Below are 12,618 nucleotides of genomic sequence, written 5' to 3'. Positions count from 1 at the left end.
TTAATTTTAATATTGAAAAACGAAAAAGTGCTAATAATGATTTCGAAAAAGACTTTTACAAATTGTTAAATAATAGTCTCTTTGGTCGAACAATTATGAATCAACGAAAGTTCCGTGACATATATCTCAAGGATGAGTCACTATTAACAAAATATGTCACTAATCCAAGGTTTGACTGTAGCAAAAAGTTCGATAACAATTTACATGCTATACATTTAAATAAATTAGTTGTAAAGTTTAATAAACCAATATATTTAGGAATGACAATTTTGGATATTAGTAAAGTAATAATGTATGATTTCCACTATAATTATATGTCAAAATTTAAGAATAAAAGATTTCTTATGACAGATACAGATTCATTAATGTATGCTATAGTTACAGAGGACTTTTACAAGGAAATAGAATGTGACTTGCACTATTTTGATACCTCTGGATACAGTAAAGACCATTTCTTATACTCTGATAAAAATAAAAAAGTCACTGGAAAGTTTAAAGATGAATTAGGTGGTCATATTATGTATGAATATTGTGGTTTAAGACCAAAGTTATATTCTTACATTCCTCTAAAATGGTTATATGAAGAAGACAAGCAAGCTTTAGAGGTGAAGAAAGCTAAAGGAGCTGATGGTGCTACAGTTAAACATCTCCTCAGACATCAACATTATTTAAACTGCCTTGCAACTGGGCAAGATTACTATGAGAATGTGACAAGAATTAAATCTACAAATCATCATCTTCAAACCTTGACCATGAATAAAAAAGTACTATCCTTTGATGATGACAAGAGGTTTATTCTGGAAGATGGTATCAATACTCTTGCACTTGGTCATTATAAAATTGATCAAACATAGTTATGTTCAAATGTATGTAGATATATAATAAATACAAATGTTAAAAAACTCCAGTCTTTTATTTATTTACCCTTACCATCCTCTTGATAGAATTGGTCAAACATAAATCTATATTTGCCATTATTCTTTGACCTTTCTTTGTCTATTACGAAAAAGCCATATTTAGTTTTATCCCAACATTGATGACAGAGATTTTTAAATTGGTCAAATGAAAAGTCATTACCAACATGATTGTGATATACATGTTTTAAATTTAAATCATCTTGTTTGAATAATATTAGGAAATTTACATTATCACGTAAATGTTTGTGTACTTTGCTGTAAGATTGACACAAGTAAAAACAGCTAATATTTTTGTGTCGACCCATTGAGAAAAATTGTGTAATATTTGGACTATTTATGTCATCAAATACAACAACTGACTGTGATTTTACATCATTTGGTGTGATTTCACAGTCAGTAAACGTGTGTAATTTCACTTCGTCACACAAACTAAATATTTCAATTATTTTTTTATATTTTTCTTGTTCTAAAGATTTAGATATTAAATATAAGTTTGTAAATTTTAATCCTTCCTTTCTTACAATTAAATTGTAAATTACAACCGTCTTCCCACTTCCACTTGGACCACAAATAACACATCGAATATTGGTAGGAAATAGACCCAACTTCTTTGGTATATTTTCCTTAGTATGTACTATTTTAAATTTATGTTTTTGTTGAATAAAAGACATTTTTTATATAATAAAAATGGTAAAAAATGATAATAAGAAAACATGTAAAAAGGGCAAAGGTTTATTCCTAAAGCCTTACAGGGGTCGAGGGTTATTGAATACTCTTATAAATAACCTTCCATTCCCACTTCACATACCATCATATCAGTACTGTGGACCTGGAACGAATATACGTCAAAATCTAGCCAAAAATGTACCTCCAAAAAATAAACTAGACTCTTATTGTAAAGAGCATGACATATTCTACATGAATAATCCCGATACCGCTGCTCGGAACAAAGCAGACATGAGATTAGCAGACTTAGCTTGGACTAGAGTTACGGCCAAGGACGCAAGTCTTGCTGAAAAAGCTGCTGCTTATGCCGTGACAAATTTGATGAAGGCAAAAGCAAAAATGGGAATGGGATTAAAATTTAATAAAAAAGATGGACAACTACCAGCTGTTAGAGGCCGCAAAAGACGTGCCTCACTTCAGGGGGGTGTACCTAAAAAACGAGCTAAAAAATCTAAAACCAAGAGTAAAAGAATGCGGAATAGTTAATTTAGATAGCTCATCTGGCACACATTGGACAGCATATCGTAAAAAGAAAGATATTGTAATTTATTTTGACCCATTTGGAATCCAACCTCCAAAAGAAGTAATTAAATATTTTGAGGGATATAAAATCTTCTATACAACCGATCAAATACAAGATTTAAATAGTTCTATTTGTGGAATTTTATGTTTATCATTCATAAAAAATTTTTGTTTATAAAAATGGATTCATTTACTATAACATTTTCGGGTACAGAGCCAGAGCTTAAGTCAGTGTTCTTTCCTCCCATAGAATTAAATGATGATTATGTAATTGGATTAGTAGATTTTCAAAGTTATAATTCTATATTTAATGTTAAAAAACCTCTAAATACTTTAACATATTATAAAGTAGAGAAAAAAACATTACCAAAAGGAGATATCTCAGTTGATGATTTAAACCAGTTATTAGATGGTAAACTTAAAGTTATAATAGATAAAAATGGAGACGCATTAATTAATACTAAATCCAAACTTTTATTCAAAGGGCTTATTCCAAAATTAAATCAACTTAAAGGCAACAAATTAACCATTGGAGAAGGTGATGATGTTTTCTATTATGATCACAATGCTCCAGTTACAATAGAAATTTCTGAAGGAACATATGAGGTGGTTGAGCTTGCAAAGGAAATTCAAAAGCAAATCCCAGACTTTTTCCTTACAGCTAATAATAAAACTATGAAAGCGACATTACTTTCTAGCCATGTGTTTGATTTTACAAAACCATGTTTAGGGTCTGTCTTATTGGGATTTAAAGGTGTTTCTACTCCTGGTGTTCAGTTTGAATCTACAAATAAAATAAACATTAATAATGTAAATGTGATTAGAGTAAAATGTAATATTGCAAACGGGTCCTATTTAAATGGCAACAAATCACACACCATACATAGCTTTTATCCAGAAGCTCCTCCTGGCTACAAAATTATTGAAGTTCCAAGAAATATTATATATTTTCCTGTAAATAAGAGAAGTTTAGATGTTGTCAGTATTACATTTGCCGATCAACATGACAAGGCAATTGACTTTAACGGAGAAGAAACTACAATTACTTGTCATATAAAAAAGATATGAGAATTTATAAGAATTTATCTATAAGTGTACAAAATACTAGGTTCCTAAAGTCAATAGGACTAAAGTTAAAATTTTATATTAATAAAAATGGAAGATTTTCTAGACGTTACAGGGAAATCCCAATTCGACGATAGTGTGGTTAAAATTACAAATCACTCCTATGTTCCCCACAACACTTTGGCAATAAATAATTCTGATGAAATTCGAATATGTATTAATAATCAAGATTTGCTAACTCTCCCATGTAGGAGTTATCTGTATATTAAGGGAGAAATTGAAAATCATGATAAAGGTCATTTTATAAATAATGCATTTGCGTTCTTATTTGATGAAATTAGATACGAAGTTGCAGGTAAAGAAATAGACATTGTAAGAAACCCAGGAATTTCTAGTCTTATGAAAATATTGAGCTCTTACAATAAAACTACTAAATTGTCAAATGTAGCATTTGATTCTGACACGAATTTAAAAGAGTTCCATAAAGGTGGCAAGTTCAGTACTTGTTTGCCATTAGAGTTGTTAATGGGTGTATTCGAGGATTTTAATAAGGTATTAGTAAATGTCAAACAAGAATTGGTGTTGAAAAGATCCAAAAATGATTTGAATTGTATATTAACAACCACTAGTGCTCCAGCCAGTGGCACTGCTGATACAATTCCCAAAATTACACTTAACTCTATTCAATGGGTCATGCCACATGTGATACCATCAGATGGGGAGAAGTTACAATTACAAAAGATGTTATTGCAAAATAAAAATTTGCAAATTGCATTTAGAAGTTTAGAGTTGCATGAACTTCCATCATATCCCAATACCACAAGACATACATGGTCAGTAAAGACATCTTCAAGTTTGGAGAAGCCTAGGTATATTATATTTGGTTTCCAAACAGCTAGGGATAATAGTGCACGAAAAAGAACTGATGAATTTGATCACTGTAAATTAAAAAATCTCAAAGTATTTCTAAACTCTGAATATTATCCTTATAGTGATTTAAATCTTGACTTTGAAAATGGAGATGTCTCTAAAGCTTATGAGATGTTTATGAGGTTTAGAGAGACTTACTATAATACTATCCCAGATCCTATGATTAGTAGGGCTGAGTTTATGAAGAAATATCCACTAATTATAATAGACTGTTCTAGACAGAATGAAACAGTGAAGGAAGGAATTGTTGATATTAAATTAGAGATTGAAACTGCAGACAATGTGCCAGCAAATACATCTGCATATTGTTTGATAATACATGATAAAGTGTTTGAGTACAATCCTTTGTCAAATGAGATAAATAAAATGTAAATAAAAGATGAAAAACATTCAACAAGAATTGATTGACTCTGCAAATCAAATACGAGAGAAATATAGAGCTTTAAAACGTGGCAAGTTTCTAGAGGCTGAAGAGAGGTTCCAAACATTCCAACCTTTAATAGAGCCATTACAAGAATTAAAAAAAATCACAGCTATTGGCAAAACAGAGAGGCCTCAAATGGAGATACTCCCAATGACTCCATCTAGAATATCAATGATACCAAGATTACAACCATTACAACCATTACAGCAATCCACTCCACAGAAATTAGATTTTGGTCTTTTAGCATCAGACTATTTAGGAAATTACCTCAGTAAAAGTAGTATGACAGACACTACATATGGTATTAGACGAGAAGCAAATAAATTTTTTATTGGAAATAAGGAAGTTGATATTGCCAATGATGATGTCACAGTTGCAAATAAAACCTACAAGGGGACAAAAGGCTTGTGGCAGTTGTTAACTTTAAAAGAACCTGAGGATTATACTCAGGTTGATTTGCAAAATTATAAAGAGATTTTGGAAGCCACAAATGGACATTTAAAGAGTTACAAAGATGGTGCACCAATTTCAAGTAATAGACATACTAAATATCTTAATATAATTAAACCTCTTTTTAAATCTGTTGGTGAAGGTTTGAGACAAGTGACTGGTAATAAAATAGACTATATTTATTGGGATGATCCTAATGAGCTTGTAGATAGGTTAAGACTTCTTTGGCTAAGTCGCCAAGCCGGTAACTCAGGAGTGGATAATGAAATAGATTCCATTATTGAGGAATTAAGAGAAAGTGGAATTATTTATTAAATAAAAATATGTTTATAGATAAATTTTATCGTTTATATAATCCATATAATAAGCCTACAGAACCCAGGGCTAGTAATGAACCTACTTTAAATTTACAAGACGATAGTTGGAATTGTTTAAACCGTAAAATTGGTAATGTTAAAGATGGGGAGTTTGTAGATGATGTATCAACTTTGGGTCAGACATTAACTAGAAAAGGTGATGTATTTTTACAAGGTAAAACTAAATATGAGTTTTTAGAATCTAAGAATAAAAATTGGAATGCTAAAAAACAGAAAATTACTAATGTGGAAAAGGGTGAAGGTTTAGATGATGTGCCCACTTTACAACAGACTTTAATACGAACAGATGGTGGTACATTTGTACAAGACAATAAAAATTATGAATTTTTAGAATCAGAGAATGGTGTTTGGAATGCTAAGAAACGGAAAATTACTAATGTAGAAAAGGGTGAAAGTTTAAATGATGTGCCCACTTTACAACAGACTTTAATACGAAAAGAAGATGGTAAATTTGTACAAGACGATAATAATTATGAATTTTTAGAATCAGAGAATGGTGTTTGGAATGCTAAGAAACAGAAACTTAGCAATTTGATAGAAGGTACAGATAGTAAGGATGCTGTGAATGTTTCACAAGTTCCAAAAATGGAAGCAGGCTATTGGGATTTTAATAATAAAAGGTTAGTACGTGTTAAACCTGCCGTTGATGACACTGACTGTGTTACAAAAGAACAGACTATAACTTTTGATAAAAAAGAAAAATGTTGGGATGCCAAAAAACAATATATAAGAAATCTGCCAATGGGGGAATATTTAGATGATATTTGTTTAATGTCACAAGCTATGTATTATGATGGATCAAAATTTGTATATGGAGGAAGAAAATTTAATTTGATGGAATACAATCCTGATTTATTAGTTGCCGACCCCACATCTTTGAGTGGATTTAAGTATATAGATAATAGACCATATATACCAGAAAACTATGTATTTAAAAGAATGGAAGATAATCTATTGATTGGGGCTAATGGTAATATATTTACAGTACAAGGAAAGAGTGATGTTATAAAAAATGAATGAAATTGCATACGAACTTCATAAGCCTGCAAGAAAGAATTTCATTAGAAGGTCTTTTAAAGTATTAGGTATAAACGAAACTGTACAAATAGATTTAATTGATATGCAAAACTATGCTAGAGAGAATTCTGGCAATAAATATATTTTAACTTTAATAGATAGGTACATTTTCTAAAAAAGCTTATGCTGCTCCGCTAAAGAATAAGACGGGTTTGGTGGTTACAGAAGCCATTAAAACCATTCTACCAAAGGGGGTTAAAAACATTCAATCTGACAATGGAAAAGAATTTTTTAATCAATATTTTAGCAAACTAATGAAACAATTAAATATTAATCACTATCACACATTTTCTACAACTAAGGCTGCAATTGTGGAGAGGTTTCAGAGAACTTTAAAGAATTGGTTATATAGGGAATTTAGTGCTCAGGGGAGTTATAAATGGTTGGATTTACTTCCAAAGTTAATTCGAAAATATAATAATAAGGTGCATAGATCTATAGGAATGAAGCCTAACCAAGTGAATATTAAGAACAGTAAATATGTGCATGAGAGGTTGACTTCTAAAGTAGTGCAAGTTAAAAAGCCAAGATATAAGGTAGGTGATAGTGTGAGAATTTCCAAGTATAAACATGTTTTTAGTAAAGGATATACCCCGAATTGGACAGGGGAGCTATTTACAATAGCAGAAGTAAAGAATACAAAGCCTGTGACTTATATCTTGAAAGATGAAAATGGTAATATAATCAGGGGAGGCTTCTATACAGAGGAATTGTTAAAGACCAAATATAAAGACATGTATTTGATAGAAAAGGTTATTAGGAGAAAAGGTGATTTATTATATGTCAAATGGCTTGGGTTCCCAAGTAGCCAGAACTCATGGATTTCCACTAAGGATGTCCAAGGGAGCATGCCATGAGCCGGGAGCGCGCCCAAGTTCGCATACAAACCTCGCACTGTCAAGTTGATGATTTTGTGAATGGATGTGGATTTGAAATAATAATAGTGTTGTACAATGGTATTGAACATTTATATAGGCTTGTATAGGCCGAGAGCTGGATTTTTAAAAAAGTGGTCAAAAAAAGCTCACCATGTTATTCTTATGGGGAAAACATGCCTAAAGTGTCATAGGACCATCATATTGCCACTACTGAATTGATAGTATACGCCGGGGGTCACTCGAAGGAGGAGTACAAAAAGTTCAAAAAAGGACGTCCCTTGCCTCCTACAGCCCAGCTGTTCCTATCCTCTAGTTTTATCATTCATCCTCGGTATGTGGGAGGAGATTTTGACGTGGGGCTGATCAAAGTGGAGGGAAAGTTCAACTTTACGCGGGCTGTGAACTCGATACAGCTGACCACGACACCTTGGAAGGAGAGTTACCATGGGTATACGACGTGCGTTTTTACGGGGTTTGGTGTTGTTCAGGTGGGAGAGAAGAACAAGGACGATGCCTACAGGAAGACGACTCATCTGGATATTAAAAGCCCTTGCCTCTGCTCGTTCAAACTGCGCATGCTATTTGGATCAGAGACGGTGAGTAAGTGTTTGGGTCAGTAGTCTTAAGGTAAAATTGTTTTGGTAAATGGAATACGTAAAGTCCACATTTAATTTGGTAAATAGTTCTTCGGTTACTTTCAAGGCTTACGCTAATTCATCTAACTGCGATAAATTGAGTGAAATTATACATTATTTTGAGGATTTAGCATTTTTTTAAGAGTAGGTAATAAGTGTAAAAGCAATAATGATTTTTATTAATTACGTTAGTTACCAAATATGGTTGATCATTCAATGAATAAAATATTTCCCATACCGTACGTCATCAGAGATATTATTAGTATGTTAAATGGTATCTCTTCTTTTGGAAGAACCTTTAAATAGTATTAAAGTCGTATTGGTGGATCTTTTGTAGTTAAAAACTTCCGCGATTTCATCAGTGTAAATTAATACATGATTTTATTAGAGAAAAATATCTGTTTGTGGAGAAGACATGTTCTATCTTAAAAGGGAGGTATATCCGTTAACAGTGTAAGTTTGATTTTTCATTTGTCACGTCGCGTCAGTTCATATTGTACTTCTGTGCCAATAAATAACCCTCTAGCATAATTTTGAGAAATTGGTTGTGGGGTTACTGTTAAAGCTAATAAGACACTTCTGCACTTTTTTTTGTATCGTATTACACAATCGAAGATTTTTCGAATGATTGAAAACATGTATGAGAATAATCTCATGAACTTATGATGATCTGTCGAGAATAATATGATAAAATATAACCAAAAGTGGTGAAAAGGCAGACACCAACCCGTTCAATAGATAAGATGGTTCAATAAGAAATAATTTTAAGAGTTACTGTGACAAAAGGATTTCGTAATGGAACGCTATATTGCAAAACATGATATGATACAGAAGAAAATCTTATATATTAAAACGTGACAGGGTTTTTTTATTTCACGATTCTGAATCAACCACTTGACGGATTTTCAAGATTTTTGTGTTGAAAGAAAGATAATTTTGAGAACTAGGGAATGTCGAAGCAATAATTTTAGTTTAGAGTTTCAGTTTTATTTTATTAAGTTTTAATTTTCAAAAAGTCTAGAAGCTGACGCTAACATTCTAGACAAGATTTTGGTATAATACCATTTGCTTAACGTAACAGCATTCAGCAAAAATAGTAGCACATTCAGCAAGCATTGGTGACACAAATTCAGCATCTTATATATTTAAAAAATTTTGTTTTTCTTTTCCGAGTTCGTTTGGCTCTTCTACCCGACCGATTTTCATGATTGAGGTCTCAAATTGAACATATGCACAAACAGATTTGCCATCAAGCATCAACATATAATTATCTATAGTATTACTCTGGTTATACGTAAACGAAATTTGCCCCCCGTGTATTTCTTATGGGAGTTAAATTTGGCTTTTCTTTGCCGAGTTCGTTTGGCTCTTCTACCCGACCGATTTTCATGATTCAGGTCTCGGATTGAAGGTATGCACATACAAATTTGCCATCAATCATCTACAAATATTTACCTACAGTATTACACGACCAAAACACATAATTTGATTTATTTTATAATTCTTACTCCAATTTAAGATGTACCTTTACCAGTTATAAATGTATAATCCTATATATTTTAGTCTAAGAACCTTCAGTTAAATACTGGCTTTCATTTAAGCTATTAGTTATTCAAAACGGACGAGTTTCAAGCAAACGCAAGGTGGATAACCAATATAAAAATAATTTTTCATAATGTTTTAATATAGATGAAAGTCAATAGCTCCAGTATTGTTCATGTTTTTCTATATGTTTTAGACACAAAATAATCAGTAAATTATAGGATTTAAATTGAGCTATTGATCGTTTGAATCAGTTAAGCTCAAGATACTATATTACTCAATCAAAAATTATAAATTTGATTATTTCTCGGATACAATAATTATTTTAACGCTACGGAGCAGCATGGGTAAATTAAATACGTAGGGTTGACGTATTCATACTATGTGTAATGCTATAATACGTTAATTTATTCGGCAAGAGCGTGAGTGATTATTTAAATATACATAACTAGCTGTACCCGCGGGCTTTGCCCCGTTTAACTTCATATGTTAGCTCGTTCGCATGCTCAATCACGTCCTGGTTGAAGTTCGTTCGCTACGCTCACTCAGCTTTATGGTTGGAGCTCGTTCGCTGCGCTCACTTGCCTTCAGGTTAGCTCGTTCGCTACGCTACCTCGCCTCCGGGTTGAAGTTCGTTCGCTACGCTCACTCACCTTTTGGTTTCAAATTAGCTGTAGTCAAATATTTAAAAAAAATAATAGTGCTGCACCCTGTTGGTAATCCTTGTAACTTAAATGCTATTGAACATCATAGAACAGAACCAACTTGTTTAATTGAAACAGCTGTTATGATTCATTAATTCCATTTAAATATGAGTACTCATTAGGTTAACATGGGAAACTCCAGAGCCACTGGGGTGGAGCCCGAGAGTCCGATCAAAATAAAAACCACTTAGTTTTCCTATTTAATGCCTAAAGAATCAGTGTACCAAATTTCAGCCTCCTAGGTAAGTGGGAAGTGGGAGAATTAGTGATGAGTGAGTGAGTGAGTCAGTCAGTCAGTCAGTCAGTCAGTCAGTCAGTGAGGGCTTTGCCTTTTATATATATAGATAATACTAGATGTTCTAATTCATGTTTTATTGCAGTCTTTAGGTTTGTTTTAGTGCAATATAATTTGTATGAACTAACAGCTGGATGGATATAAAAATATTCTATAGGACTATGAGGTTATTTTATTTGGTCTATGATTTTGCCATTGATTATAAAAAATAAGTAAGATTAGTAGAGATGAGTTAAGGCCACTCTAAAAAAAACGACCACAGAGATAAGAAAGAAATATACAAATCGAGGATCTACTCAAGAGCCTTTAAAGAAAAGACTATGCAAATTGTTTGACTCCTCTACTTTTTGAGGAAAGCTTTTTGTTTACAATAAGAATAAATGTTCGACAGCTTAAACTTTTTTGAAATAGGCCTGAAAATATTGATGTTATCAAACAAGGAGATCAAAGATGATCAGGAATCACGATTTTAAATTATTACCACAACCTTTGACGGGTTTTATCCAGAGATAAACAAAAACAGATGGATTACATAGACTAAACACAATGTTATCATAGACCCTATAGGATACTGCAAGTAGACTTACTATCCTTTTGTTAAATCTAAAAAAGTTGTTTGGCGTGTGTTCATGTGTGGTTACGTTTGGATGCGCTGATGTAGGAAAATATCTCTTATACGTGAGGGCTGTTTTTTGTGAACAAAACTCCTCCGTTATTTCTGGATCGATTTTAACGTATGAGGTGTCAAATAATTCGTCTCAATTCGTAGTTTTGCATAACGGTTTTAGAATTTGAAAACTCTTACCCTTAAGGGCACGAGACGCTCTCAAAAGTCACATTTTCCCCATAAGAATTACATTGAAATCAAATTTTAAAACAAAAACAGCTGTACATAAAAAGAAACTCACCAGCTTTTTGTGAGTAAATATTGATGTTTGTATTATTTAGGAGGTTATAGACAAATCTAAACAGTCAATCAGTTTTGTTGGAAGAACAGACAATTTCTTCAGTTTAAAGGAGAATTATTGAAAACAGGAGGATGAGAAATTAATAGGAAATCTTATTCGTATGGGAAGAGTAATGTAGAAGCTTGGTCTCACAGTAAGGAATCCAGGAATCCACGTACACAATCACTTGGGGAGATTAACCATTTTTGCCAGTTTTGCTAAGCAACTTTTTGGAAGAAAAAAACCATGAAAAATATAGACACTTCATTTTGTCACAGTCGTACAGTAAACCTCCAAAATAAACGTCCTTGCATTTGCAGATGATGTTGCAATTATAGCGGAGAGTAAAGAAGAGTTGAAAATGCTGGTCACAAAACTCCCAAACCATACAAAGAAAGTTGGTTTAAGAATAAATGAAGGGAAAACAAAAATAATGGAGTGTGGGAGAGCAACCCAAATAAACAATGACAACAATATAGAAATAGAAGGGTACAACTTTAAAAAAGTAAACAACTTCACTTATTTGGGAGTAATGCTGACGAATAATAATGAAGAAGATATGGAAATACAACAAAGAATAAATGCAGCACACAGAAGTCTATCAGCATCCCACAAACTATTAAGCTCTCGAATACTATCACACAAAACAAAACTCCGTATATATAAAACCATTATAAGACCAGTTCTGTTATACGGCTCAGAAAATTGGGTGTTAAGTAAAAAACCAGAAAAACGTTTGATAGTATTTGAGAACAAAATATTGAGAAAAATATATGGTCCAACCTTTGAAGATGGAGAGTGGAGGATAAAACACAATGCAGAGTTGAGGCAATTATTTATGGACCCAGACATAGTGGCCGAGGGGGACCGCGCTGAACTTGGACAACGACACACGCGGACAACGTTAAAGTTGGACAGATTAAGTTTCCAGGGTTGTCGTTTGCGTGCAACGTTACCCTTGGACACATTTGAATGTGTCCAGATTCGTCGTGTCGTGCAACGCCACCCCTGGACAACTTAAAAACTTGTCCAGGTTCGTCGTTTGCATGCAACGTTAAACTTGGACACATTTGAAGGTGTCCAGATTCGTCGTGTCGTGCAACGCCACCCCTGGACAACTTATAAATGT

The sequence above is a fragment of the Macrosteles quadrilineatus genome, unplaced genomic scaffold (assembly GCF_028750875.1).
Source record: "Macrosteles quadrilineatus isolate MER2022 unplaced genomic scaffold, UCM_ALF_1.0 Scaffold_5__1_contigs__length_97177068, whole genome shotgun sequence".
Classification (NCBI taxonomy): Eukaryota; Metazoa; Arthropoda; class Insecta; order Hemiptera; family Cicadellidae; genus Macrosteles; species Macrosteles quadrilineatus.
Note: the sequence above shows the minus strand (reverse complement) of the source record.